This window comes from Spinacia oleracea, chromosome 2, assembly GCF_020520425.1.
Source record: "Spinacia oleracea cultivar Varoflay chromosome 2, BTI_SOV_V1, whole genome shotgun sequence".
Classification (NCBI taxonomy): Eukaryota; Viridiplantae; Streptophyta; class Magnoliopsida; order Caryophyllales; family Amaranthaceae; genus Spinacia; species Spinacia oleracea.
In genome coordinates, this window is record NC_079488.1 from 13,431,993 (window position 1) to 13,445,366 (window position 13,374).

The following is a 13,374-nucleotide window of genomic DNA, read 5'->3' on the forward strand; positions in this document are numbered from 1 at the left end:
TACAGTTACAATCCAATAAAAAATTTTACACAAAAAAATCCAGAGAATGGGATGAGGAAGAGACGAAGAGAAATCACAAAACATAAACCAAAAAATACAATCAAGTATCTTAATATTGAAGAAGAATCTCGAAGCTTCCGAATTACCATGATCTATACCATCAATTATTTTCCAGCAAATATGTTAATGTTGATTGTCTTAATCCAATGGAAATTTGTTTGATAGGAGATGTGAAAGAAAGAGGCGGAGAGAGGTGAAGGAGAGAGGTGAGAGAAAGAGCTGTGAAGGCTGTTTCTATTGGGATTGTTAGGTTTTAGGGTTACATCGCTTTTTATATATGTAAAATTTGAAACCTCATATAAACATTCGGAGTCGGGTAAAATCCGACGGATTCTGGACAGAATCCGAATCCGACCCGGCTCCTACTCAGAGTCGGATTTTTCTAGTCGGATTCGGAGTCGGACTTTTTATTATCGGATTTGGATCGGACTTTTTGCTTCGGATTGGATCGGACTCGGGTTCGGATTGAATTACCATCCCTATTGAGGAGGCCTACTGTTACAGATTTGCAGCGCCTCCTACATGATGGGGAAAGATGGGGCTTCTTAGGCATGATGGGAAGTATAGATTGCATGCATTGGCAATGGAAAAGCTGTCCGCGTTCTTGGAAAGGATTATACCAAGGAAGGAGAAAATCTGCAACGGTTGTCTTAGAAGCAGTTGCCTCTGGTGACTTGTGGATATGGCACACATTTTTGGAACACCTGGAACTTGCAATGACATCAACGTGTTGCAACGATCTCCGGTGTTCGATGATATATATCAAAGTAAAGCTCCTGAAGTGAACTTTACAGTCAATGGGAATACATATACCAAAGGGTACTATCTAAGTGATGGGATATACCCTAAGTGGCCAGTGTTCATCCCACCTATTCGACTGCCAATGACTCCCGTGGATAAGTTATTCACCCATCGCCAAGAATGGGTCTGAAAAGATGTGGAGCGTGCCTTTGGCGTTCTTCAATCACGTTTCGCAATAATACAAAGACCAGCTCTTGTATGGGACGAACAATTGTTGTGGGAGATTATGTTGGCTTGTATAATTCTTCATAATATGATTGTTGAGGATGAGCAAGATACACACCAAAATTATCATGACATGTCGGAATTGGAGCAAGAAAACAGGACAGCGATTTCCGGATCAACTCGTACAAACTATTCTGTGCAACCTGGTCGATTTAATGGTGTTGGACTGGACCAATATATGGAAAGGAGAGTTGACACATGGGATAGAAATGTTCACAATGCCTTACAAAGAGACCTGGCTCAACATATTTGGCAAAATTGTGGCCCGTCTACCGATGACGACTGATTATCTAAATTATTGCAATCTTTTAAAAAAATATAAATTGTACGGTTTCATGTCTAATCCATCTATGTTTCTTTAATGAATTTATGTTGTTTTATTTCTAAACCAAATTACAAATCTTATTTGTTAAGTATTTATTTGTTCCAATGATAAAAATTATCATCACTATCAGCCCGATTAATAACATTAATCGAGTAAATTAGTGTAACTAGCAATTAACGATTAAATTAGTGTAATTAAAAATTACCCTGTTTTTAACGTACTACAACTAATGATTTCATCCGATTAATTAAATGGTAATTATTTAATTATAATTACCAAATTTTGATTTAATTAATATTATCTAATATTAATGTGTGAATCAAATAATTTTTATTAATATTGGTGGAGTATGGAGAGTAGGAGGGAGAAAAGGTAGTGGAGTATGGAAAAGTAGGAGAGAGAAGGTAAATGGGGAGGTTAATGAATGTAGGTGTGAAATTGTGAAATGGGAAGGTTAGCGCATCCACACTCTTGGGATTTCACCCTTCCCATTTGAGCAAATATGGAAAAGGGAGGCTTCCCATGAATGTTAGATGTGTCCCATAATTAACAAAGAAATGGGGAGGTAAATAAGAAGGGAAGCTTCCAATATTGAAGTGGTCCCAAAACTGAGCAAGAGGATGGGCATCCCCTTCAATCATCCCACATGTATTAATATTAAAAAAAAAAAGCAAAAAAGCCCAAAATGACCGTTGGATTTGAAATCAGCAGCAACATCATAAACATTTTCTAACGGTAATATTACCGTTTCTTAAAATAACGGTAAAATTACAATGTATTAAAAAAAAATATACACCAAAAATCATATTTTTTTATCCTCTATAAATATAGACCAATATTGATATATTTTCAACACATCCAAAAATCCATAATTTTTCATCATCCTTAAAATTTTCCATCTTTATAGTTATGGATCCCAATCATCCTAATTATGAAAATAGATATCAAAGAAACTCAAATTACCAACAAAATCCAAACCAATCAAATCCAAATTACCAACCAAATTCAAATTACCAACGAAATCCAAATTACCAACAAAATCCAAATTACCAACAAAATCCAAATTACCAACCAAATCCAAATTACGAACAAAATTCAAATATTACTTTTGATCCAAACATGCTAAACAATCCTCAATTCCTTGCTATGTACCAAGCATTTTTACACCAAAATACTTCACAACATTCCTCACCCGGCACACTGCGTCCAACATCTCCACAAGTAGATCCATATCCCACAACTCCCTGAGGTGACTGGAGTAGCACCAGAATGCCGTTTGAGAACCAATATCCAACGCAATCACTCGGTGAGGATGAAGATGAGGATGAAGTTCAAGTTCAAAACACTGAAGTAATTAAAGGTAAGAAAGGGAAGCAGAAGAAGGGCAGGTGGTGTGCAGAAGAAGAAAAACGCTTGGTGTCTACTTACATTAATTGTTCCGGTGATCCGGAGCAAGGAATAGATCGGAAAAGGGTGCGTTACGGAATGAAATCAAAGAGTCCTACGACGCAGCAGTTGTTTAAAACCCGAATGTCTTGCACAAAAGAACCATGAAATCTCTTACAATGCATTGGGGTCAAATCAACGAAGGTGTTACTTCGTGGGTTGCAGCACTTGGTTTAGCTGAGCGTTTGCAAGCTAGTGGTGAGGTTATTAACGAGCTAGAGGCAAAATCACAGGAACTTTACAGACAATAAAGGGAAGATGGTCAACCTTTCACATTTCACCATTGTTGGCTACGAATGCAACACCTTCAAAGATGGATGCCTGGTAGAGATTCAACCATTGTGAGTGAAGGAAGTTCTAAGAGATCAAGCGATGAAGACGGAATGCCAAAGAGTCCCGACGGGTGAAGAAAGTGAAAGCCCAGAAGAAATTGAAAGGTGTTACAACTAGGTTGGATGAAGTCAACAACACTTTCACTACTACAAAATAGAGAATAGAAAACGCTGAATAGAGGACGGTTAAATTTGTTAAGCGTTATCTAGGAGTATAGAGTACGCATTGCTCTCATAACAGTTGTGTGAAAAAAGAATAGAGTACGGTTACCTTACCTAACCGTCTTATATTTTTTACCATAAAAAAAAAATATATAAAATTTAAAAATACTTAATAAAATATAAAATTGTTTTTAAGATAGCCGCTTCATATTCTTTTACAAAACTATTTTTACAATAAAAAAAACCTTAATTAAACCAAGTGAACCATTTATTTTAAAATAATAAAAAAAATAACAAAGCAATTCAAATTTTAAGCAGTACTCCCAAAAGTTAGGCGGCAGATCGAAAATGAATTCCCAAAACTTATGAGTTAGGCGCGGGGAATTTAGAAAATTAACCCTGCACGTACTCCAACCTCTACCTCTACTCGCAAGAAAAACCGAAAACCTCTACACCGTCGCTCCTCACTCTGCCGTCGCTCCTCACTCTGCACCGTCGCTCTCTTGCACCCCTTTCCGGTCGCCTCCCAACCGCCGGTAAAACCCTCGGAAAAACACTCCAACCTCTGCTCGGAAGAAAACTTGCAACTCCTTCGCACCGCCGCTCTGCACCGCCCCTCCTCACGCTGCACCGCCTCTCCCTTTCACTGCTTTCCGTCCTCCTCCCAACCTCCGGTAAACCCTGGCTGCCCCACTGCTGCCTTCAATTTCAAGGGTTAGTATGTGCTTAATTCTGTTTCTCATTAATTTTATTTAACCTATAACCTAGGGATTATGAATATTTGTTTGTTTGTAATATATGATTAAAGAATTCAGTTTGATAATTGCCAAAATAAAAAAGAATAAGAAATTGTTTAGTTCAATCACGATTGATCAGCGTTGAATATGTTTATTGGCCTAATTGGTGTTTTCTTTGACCTGAATTTAATTTGGAACCGTGTTTTGATATTTACAATTGAATTTTGATGACTAGCTATTTTCTCGTATCAATAGGATGTGTTGGTGTTAATATTAATGTTCTTCTAAGGGATGATTATGATTTTGGATTTGTCTCTGCCTTGTTAGAGGCTTTAATTGATTTATTTAACATTAGCAATCTTTCGTTTGCTTAATACTCCGTATTATGGTTTCTCTGTGACCCAAGTTCTATTTGCCTAATTTTAGCTCTTTAAGAATTCAGGTTTTTAATTGCCAAAATAAAATAGAGTAATAAATTGTTTAGTTTTCAATCACGATCGATCAGCCTAGGATTGTTTAGGGCATTAAGCTCCCCTTAGAATGGAATCGCAACAAAGTGCCGGTTGGGGATAACAAAGATTACTTCGCATCTTACATTGGTGTTGTTGTTCGTGAACGTGTGAATATCAATTACACTGCATGGGATTAAGTTCCTAAAGAAGTCATCAATGAAGTTTATGACTACATTACAGCAAGAAGGATATCACTTCTAGTTTTTTTCTTCTCCCATTTGAATTTCGTTTTATTTTTCTTCAGTTTTTTCAGTTGAGATGCAAATTTTTGTTAGTTAATTGTTTAATCAGCCTGCAGTCAGGCTTCTTGGTTCTGTGTTGTTGTGTGTTGTGTGATGAAGAGTATTGCATCTCGTGGTTCTGTGTTTCTGCTTGGATTAGTAGCAGGGATGCAGGGTGTTTGTTTATGTCTTTAGGTTGCCAACCAGAACTGATGCTAAATCAACTAAAATATCAAGTTATTTAACTGAAATCCTAGGGACATAACCGGTCAGTACTGAACTGATAAGAATTGATCTGATAAGAACTTATCTGATCAAAACTTATCAGAACAGAACATTAGAACTGACCAGAACTAACTGTCGTGTGTTCTCGCCCTCTCACTTGTCTCTCGTGTTCTGCACAATTCAAGAGAAACTATAAGGCTGTGGGTCATATATTTTACTTTAGGTGATGGCACCTCAAAGCGTCTATCTAAGTGCTACGGGGTAAATTTCAATGATGACTAAGGAATTTTCTGTTTAGCAGTTTAGTAATAGACTAGTAGTATGTAAATCTTAATGTTTCGTGACTGAATTCGCTTCTTTCATAGAAAGAAACTCTGCAAGTTTATGGATTCAGGTAGTTTAACTGTGCAAGTGTATGAATCCTGCCTTTTAGACTGGTAGTTGTTTGTCCGAGCTGTCCAACAATTGCACTGATTGTCGTATGGTTTTGTTGCTGTTTACAAATATTACTAAATGTTTATTGTGGATCTTATTTATGATTTCGGAACAAGGAAACTGTATTCCTGAGATAAATTATTTGTGTTCTGGAAATTGTATAGAAAATGTTTAGGAGAATTGACTTCTCTTTTCTAAAATGGAATTTTTCTTTCATGCCCCCCTTGAAAACAAGTGTTCGTGAAACTGGCTTATATGACGTCTCTTTTTGTTTGTGGGTTAATTATGATGTTGTTTACAAAACAGAGTTTTCCCAGAGACTTTTGAGAGGTCGCAACTCTCCCAGCTACCCAATACTCTCAAGAGGCCTTCCTTTCTGTCCTCCCTTCCCTTTTATTTACAATTTGGAATAATAAGACAAAAGCAATTAAAACAGCAGCTAGTGTATAAGACAACAGGCTTAATGAGCATTGTGTTCGTTGCCACCCAGTGTAGTGGTGCCTCCCTTTGCCAGAGTATCTGCAGCTTCAGTGTTCCCAGTGCCCAGTTGTCATTTCTGTCGCCTCCTTTCATATGTACGGAAAACATCAAGTGGGTGAGGTGAGTGTGTAGCATATACATATTGTTAAGTATAGCCAAATAGCAAATTGAAAGAATAGAATGGGCTTGTTTTAGTTCCTGATTTATTTTTGTTATCTTTCCATGTTTGTTGTCATCCCGAACTCCCAAACTCCTGCTGCTTGTAATTTCTGTTACATACTTTGTTGAACTATACAAATAATGATCTCTCAACCATAGATGAGCAAATCTTGTATGTGATCACTTAGAAGTTAGAAGTTAGAAGCATAGATCTTGCTGATATTTACATGTATATTTTGTTTGCTGCCTGCTTATGTTGTTGCAACAGCCTTATAGTTTCTCTTGAATTGTGCAGAAGGGATTCACAGTGCCTGAAGAACGTAGAAGGTACGTGTTAGGGCTGTAATATCCCATATTTCACTAAGGAAAATACTATATACAACCTTAGATTTATATCCTTAGTCATATAATAATATAGATTTATAATATATAATAGTATAATTTATAAACTTAGCTTTTACTTTGTGGAATATTTTTATAACACTAACTATCTAAGTAGTACTTTTATAACACTAACTAGCTAGAAAGTAAACTCTAAACAACTTTGCACTGATGAGTCTTAGCCTATTATACGTTGGTTCTAGCTATAGCCTTAGCCCTAACTTATACTTTTGTTAATATCCACGTATAGTTCTACCAATCAATAAATAAATAAATCATATAGTAAACAATATCATAATCCTCGTCAATTGTAGCGTCCTACCCGTATCGAGCAAAAATCTAGGAGGAATATACCTCTAAGCACAATATCCTAACTAATTTACCATGATTGTAGGATTTCGTAGTCAACCCGTATAATCTCAACCGTGAAATCTCATCCTTATCTCATTAGAATCTTTAACTACTCAAATTGATAATCCTAGGGTACTCCCCTTCCTATAAATACAAAGCATATATCTCATAACTCAAGTTTTGGGAAAATCCTCAAACACTCGTGTGAACACCAGAGAAAATAAAGTTAATTGCCGAAGTTGGGTTCCAGCTACGTTCGGCACAACTGAATCACCATCAAACTATACCGGAAACCACCGCGAAAAACACCAGCTCATAGCCCTCACGTCCCTCTACAACTACAATCTTCGACCTCTAAAAACCGATCATAAACAAAGGTAACATATCATCTCAAAGATAGCCTTATGCCTTCGTAACTACTCGATTTCTTACTTCTTTATTACTTGAGTTTTTGGAAAGTAAACCATTTTCTTTAGCTTCCCTTCAAGGGTCACGTGAGTTTGAAGATTCAACTTGGACTCTTCTTATCTTATTCAACCAAATAGTTTTAAATAAATTAATTTTATTGGTTTTTAGACTTAATGATAGTATAATTTATTAACCACACTATTCTGATATACTAATACTACAAGATTGGAATTGAAGAGGATCTTTATTTACTCGGTTAGTCTAACTATTATTGTAGGAAATCAATATAACCGATCACATATATGTAGTATATATGAATTTTGTTATATATAGGTATAGCCTATACCCGGATCGTGCATATATTAATACCAATTATTTTACACTTGTATGTAGAGTACGTAGAGCGTGAAGAGACTTACTAGTGTTTGTTTTGTGCAGTGATTCGTAAGACTAAGCTTACTAAGGTAAGTTACTATGTTCACCTTCTTACTAAATCCTGTAAAAATAAGTTGACATGGCAACGTGTTTTCTATACATGTATGGTAATTGTTGGATAATTTATGTTCATGTATCCATGAAGACAGTAGGTGATTTGGATTAAGAGTTAGTCTTTATAGCTGGTTAATATTCTACGCTTTTGTCTATTGTTCGAGTAACAGTGAAACGGAACTCATGTTTATTACTGTGGATGCATGTGATAATGTGGAACTTTGGTTTCCTTGAGCTAGCGTATGAATAATGTTAATAATGTTAAATAGTGTTAAATATATGTATTTGACTACTTGGTTTCTTTGAGTTCGTGTTAGCGTATGAACTCATATTGTTTAACTACTTGTTTAAATAATGTTAAATATAAGAATAACGTTCTACTTGTTTAAATATAAGTATAATTAAGCTTGTTAATGAACAATATAATGATTTTGGTTGTGATAAAACACTAATCTCTTGATGCAAAACATACTTGTTGGTAAGACATCTTAGGCAGGATCCCCTAAGATGAGGAACACTTTGGTGGTACGACACAACGTGTCTTAATATTTTAGTCGGAGCTAATTAGCACGACTTAGGCTTATTCTACTCCTTTGAGTTAAAAATACTCACTGGGGGGTGTGCACACTTAAGGACTAAGACCTATTTTGGTGGTTACACCCATTAGGGTGGTAGTCTAGAACTACATTTATGGTGGAATTATCTTGTTCTCTTACCTCTAAGTAATTAATTAACTGTTAATTATGGACTGAGTGCGTGTGCTCGTTACGTGCTATCTGTGCATGAAATGTTTTTAAGATAAAATGTTTTCCAAAGTAAGAAAAAGGTTTTCGAAAATGTTTTACAGGGTGAAGTAGTACTTACTCAATTTCCACTGATTTGTGGTTTCCCTTCTGTATATGCTTTTCCAATTTACAGGTATGCGTGGCACGTCATGAGCGACCGTTTCACAACAACTAGTAGCAAGTTATTAAGAACGTAGATCACCTAAAGACAATCAGTTGGGTTTTATTTAATTCAGTTTGTGACGATATTTTGGGTAGTTGGTTTAAGTTATTTAATTATGACAATGTGGGTTTATTTATAAAGGTTGGATTATTGATGGATAATATAGCCTTACATTTGGGTTGTAGCCTAAATGTGGCGGTAATACCCTTAATTTATTATTTTATGCTTCCGCTATAAGTCTTAAACAAGTATGGAAATTGGGGGTGTTACAAGGGAGAGCTTCAATTCGGTGGAGATGTTTCAAGGCTAGATTAAGGAAAGTCTTCATGTACGAGTCTAAGGGAGAGAATGAAAATGTGATAATAAGGACTCCACCTCCGTTGTATGGATGGATAACACAAACTGATTGGGACAAATTCATTGCAACATATACTGATCCTAAGTTCAAGGTACTTTCAATACTCCATGTCACTAATGCATAGTTACTACACATTCAAAAGAATTTTGTGCACTAACTTTTATGTGCATCATATGGATAGGAACTAAGTGACTTGAATCGAGAAAGGGCAAAACACAATACTTCAAGATATCGTGGAGGTCGAAAAGGGTACTTGTATTATGAAGAAGAGATTGTAAGTTCAGAACGATCACATATAATCTAACACTGAAAACTTAAACATATGATTCTTATTCTTATGATTATTATTTTATATTGTTAGGCCGAAGAGCTTCAGGAACAAGGAGTCCAACTCACTGATGTGCCTCGACATTTTGTTTGGTTAAGAGCCCAATTTCGTAACAATATTAGTTTGTTAATACGTTGTATTCTTAGGTGCTTAATTATGATGTAAACTTTCTTGTGTAATAGTGCCCTCGCCAACCTCTAGGCTCCAAGGAAAGTGGATATTATGTTGGTCGCTACATGATTGAAACAATAGCTTTGAGGCAAATGTTCATTCGTGAAAAGGTATTACTTGCTTCTGATGCATTGAAACTCATGCTTATTTTTTATTCTATAATCTATTGCATCGAAACTCTCTTCCTATTTCTACTATATTTGCTGTATTTGAAGTATTTTTGGGGTCTTTGGATTGTTTGCTGGATTTTGTTTTATTCTGGAATAAAGCACTGTTGTTTGGTTGTGGACAATGTGCTTGGCTTTTAATGTCTTAACATCTTTTCTGAAATAGCAAATTGATCTTCTGATAATATAGTAGGGCCATTCTTTTCAGCTTATGCGAAATCAAATCAGTTCCATTAAAATTAGTTGATCATGTGATAAAAGCATTAGTGAATTAGCAAAAGTCAATATTAAGGTGGGAATTTTCCGAAATCGAGGAACTGAAGAACTCTAGATGGTTCATTTGGTAATTAGTAATTCAGATTTGATAAGTTAATCGTCTGGTGTAGTTGCATTTGTCCACAAGGTAGTTTGGCTACTGTCACTAGTGGTCTTTGCTGCTGTCATTTGATTTTCATTACTTTCCTACAAGTTTGTTCCTAAAATACAATTGAAGCGTTTTAAAAAAACAAAAAATGCCAAAGTTGTAACTATCTTTTTCTATGGAGAACTGAGAACAGAAACTTAATCATAGAAACATGATGAGGTTTGTATGACTAGCAATATGTCTTCCAGTTCTGAAATGTAATTTGCAACCAAATTTCCTAGTCTATATTATGATCAGTAAGAGTGAAGTAAGAAAGCTATGATTTCTTGTGACATCATAAATATCATGATAGACTTTTAGCACACCATTCCTTCAGCAAAAGCTGTGGGCAAAGTGGAACTTGAATCGTAAGCACAGCATGACTATGACAGGTAAGCTCACTGTGATACAGAATAGTAGAACACTGGTATATTGTGATATTGCAAACTCTATTCCATGATTTAGTATTCAGGGTTCTTGTACTAGTGATTCTCCTGTAAATCTCCTTCAGTCCATCCTCCTCTCCCAAGTTCCATCAAAGTGAAAAAGTCCCACAGCTACTTAAGTAGCAATAGACTCAAGAGCTTGCACATAGTTCACATGCCATTGATGGATAAGATACGATCAAAGAGGGCTATTATAGCTCTCTTATATCACATTTGGACTTGACACTATCAAACTTGATGCTGACCAGGATTGTTCATACGGGGGAATGTTTCACGCACTCAAAGCCCAGCTCATGTTTTGCAGCTTACCTCCTGTCTTGGTTAGCAGTGAACTAAAAGTACCCAGTTTCGTAACAGTGGATGATGAGACTTTCTTAATCAGTTTCATTGGACTGATGGAGTGGATTAAGTTTTATCTAATGTATTTGCAAGAGTTATACTATAATAAATACTGACTATATAAATACTTGTCTTGTAGTATTTTGCCAAAACTCCCACGTATTCTCAAACTACGATTGACGAGCTAAGGGAGAGGTGGATCTCATATGTTACCGAATATCCCCAACCAAATTACGATGAAGATGAAGATGATGATGACGATGATCTAGTGTGACTTAAGCTAGCTCATCAAGGAGATGGTTGTTGTTGTTCCTGCTGCAGTTGTTGCTGTTGCTGCAGTCTGTTCCTGCTGCAGACGTTGCTGTTGCTGTTGAGTTCTTGCTATTGCTGTTGAGTTCTTGCTGTTCCTGTCTGTTGTTGTTCAGTTCGTGCTGTTGCTGTTGAGTTCCTGCGGTTGTTGTTGAGTTTTTTTTTTTCACAGTGATATTGGATTTTTTTTACAATGATTTTTATTTTTATTTTATCAATGAATAATAGAATTTTGTTATTGAATGAACAATATTATTTTGTTATTGAATGGAATGATTGTTCGGAAAGATCGTGTGGATATAATTTTTGTTCTATCATTTTAGATTTGTTTTACATACTAGAATCGTAATATCCTCTTTTTAAATAATATTAATAAAAAATGCGTGGGCTGTTTTTAAATAATATTAAAAAAAGGGGGTAGAATATAGAACGTTTGTGTAAGGAAACAACTTTATATCTTAATATTAAACATGAAGTATATAGTACGCCTATGTACGGAAGATGTTCTGTATCTCAATATTTCATAGGAAGAATAGAGGACGGTTATGTACGGGAGGCGCGCTTTATTATAGAGTATAGGAGACGGTTATGTACGCTAACCGTTCTATATTCCTTCTTCATTTCCTGATTTTAGGAAGGGAATAGAGGACGCTTATCTCTTATCACTGTACTTTATGACTAGGTATATAAAACGCTTCTTTTACCCGTTTTATAAACTTTATAGCGCGTTGAGTTGGAGAACGCCTCTAAGGCGTCCTATAAAGTGTATTTCAACAGTACTCTATGCCCTTTTTTGTAGTAGTGTTTAAGTGGGATATCAAATTAATGAGCGAGGTCTGATAAGAAAAGGAATGTCTGATATGCTCGAGTACGAAAAACATCGAGATGAAACAAAATTAAGGTTTAAGATGTTTCAATTGTTGATGACAAAATTGTCTCTTGAACCATTTAAGGAAGAGTATCTTGCGAAGCTGAAGGAAGAGTTTATGAAGTAACTCATGTTTTATGATAAATGTAATTGTGTTTTAATGCTTAATGTAGTAGTATTTTATGATTAATGTACTTGTATTTTAGTGTTTAATGTATTATTTATTAGTATTTTATGATTAATGTATTTGTATTTCAGTGCTAAATGTAATCGTGTTTTCGTTAATGGAATTACTAATAAATTAAAATTGATATCTTATCCACTGACATTATAGATTGCATTCTTATTTTAATTATAGAGTGGATTCTCATGGATAGATTAAAATTTTATCTTCAAAAATAAAGGATGACAATCTTATCAACAGAAATAGATTGCAATCTTATCCGCATGGATAAAATGCTATCTTATCCGTAGAAAAAGATCGCAATCTTATCCGCAAAGGTATGGAATGCAAAGTTATCAGTAGACATAGATTGCAATCTTATCCGTATATTTCTATAAAAGAAGAATTATATTGCACTTGTTTTTCACAACAACCTTCTTCTTCCAACAAACACTAGAGATTCCCCCTCTTCAAATTCCTTACAAACATGAACCCAAATGAAAATTCTACTAGCTCAAGTGATGATTTCTTTGATGACTATGTTAACAACATCATCGCTGTGAATGAGTGTCTAGATGAAGAAGAAGATTACATAATTGAGCAAGCTGCTTAATTGATTGTTGCCCCAATCGCAGAAGAATCCAACAATAGAAGAAGATCTTACAAGAATAGTAGGTACATTGATAGAGATCGTGAAGCTGCAAACACAAGGTACATCAAATCCAAATTACCAACCAAATCCAAACTACCAACCAAACCCAAATTACCAACAAAATCCAAATTACCAACCAAATCCAAATTACCAACAAAATTCAAATATAAATTTTGATCCAAACATGCTAAACAATCCTCAATTCCTTGCTATGTACCAAGCATTTTTACACCAGAATACTTCACAATATTCCTCACCCAGCACACTGCGTCCAACATCTCCACAAGTAGATCCATATCCCACAACTCCCGGAGGTGACTGGAGTAGCACCAGAATGCCGTTTGAGAACCAATATCCAACGCAATCACTCGGTGAAGATGAAGATGAAGTTCAAGTTCAAAACACTAAATTAATTAAAGGTAAGAAAGGGAAGAAGAAGAAGAAAAACACTTGGTGTCTGCTTACATTAATTG

General features: G+C 35.5%; 1 pseudogene; it reads left to right on the plus strand.

The window, feature by feature from the left end:
* The first annotated feature begins 446 nt into the window (after positions 1-446).
* LOC110778702 (uncharacterized) lies at positions 447-1,495 on the plus strand (annotated as a pseudogene).
* Positions 1,496-13,374: the final 11,879 nt, after the last annotated feature.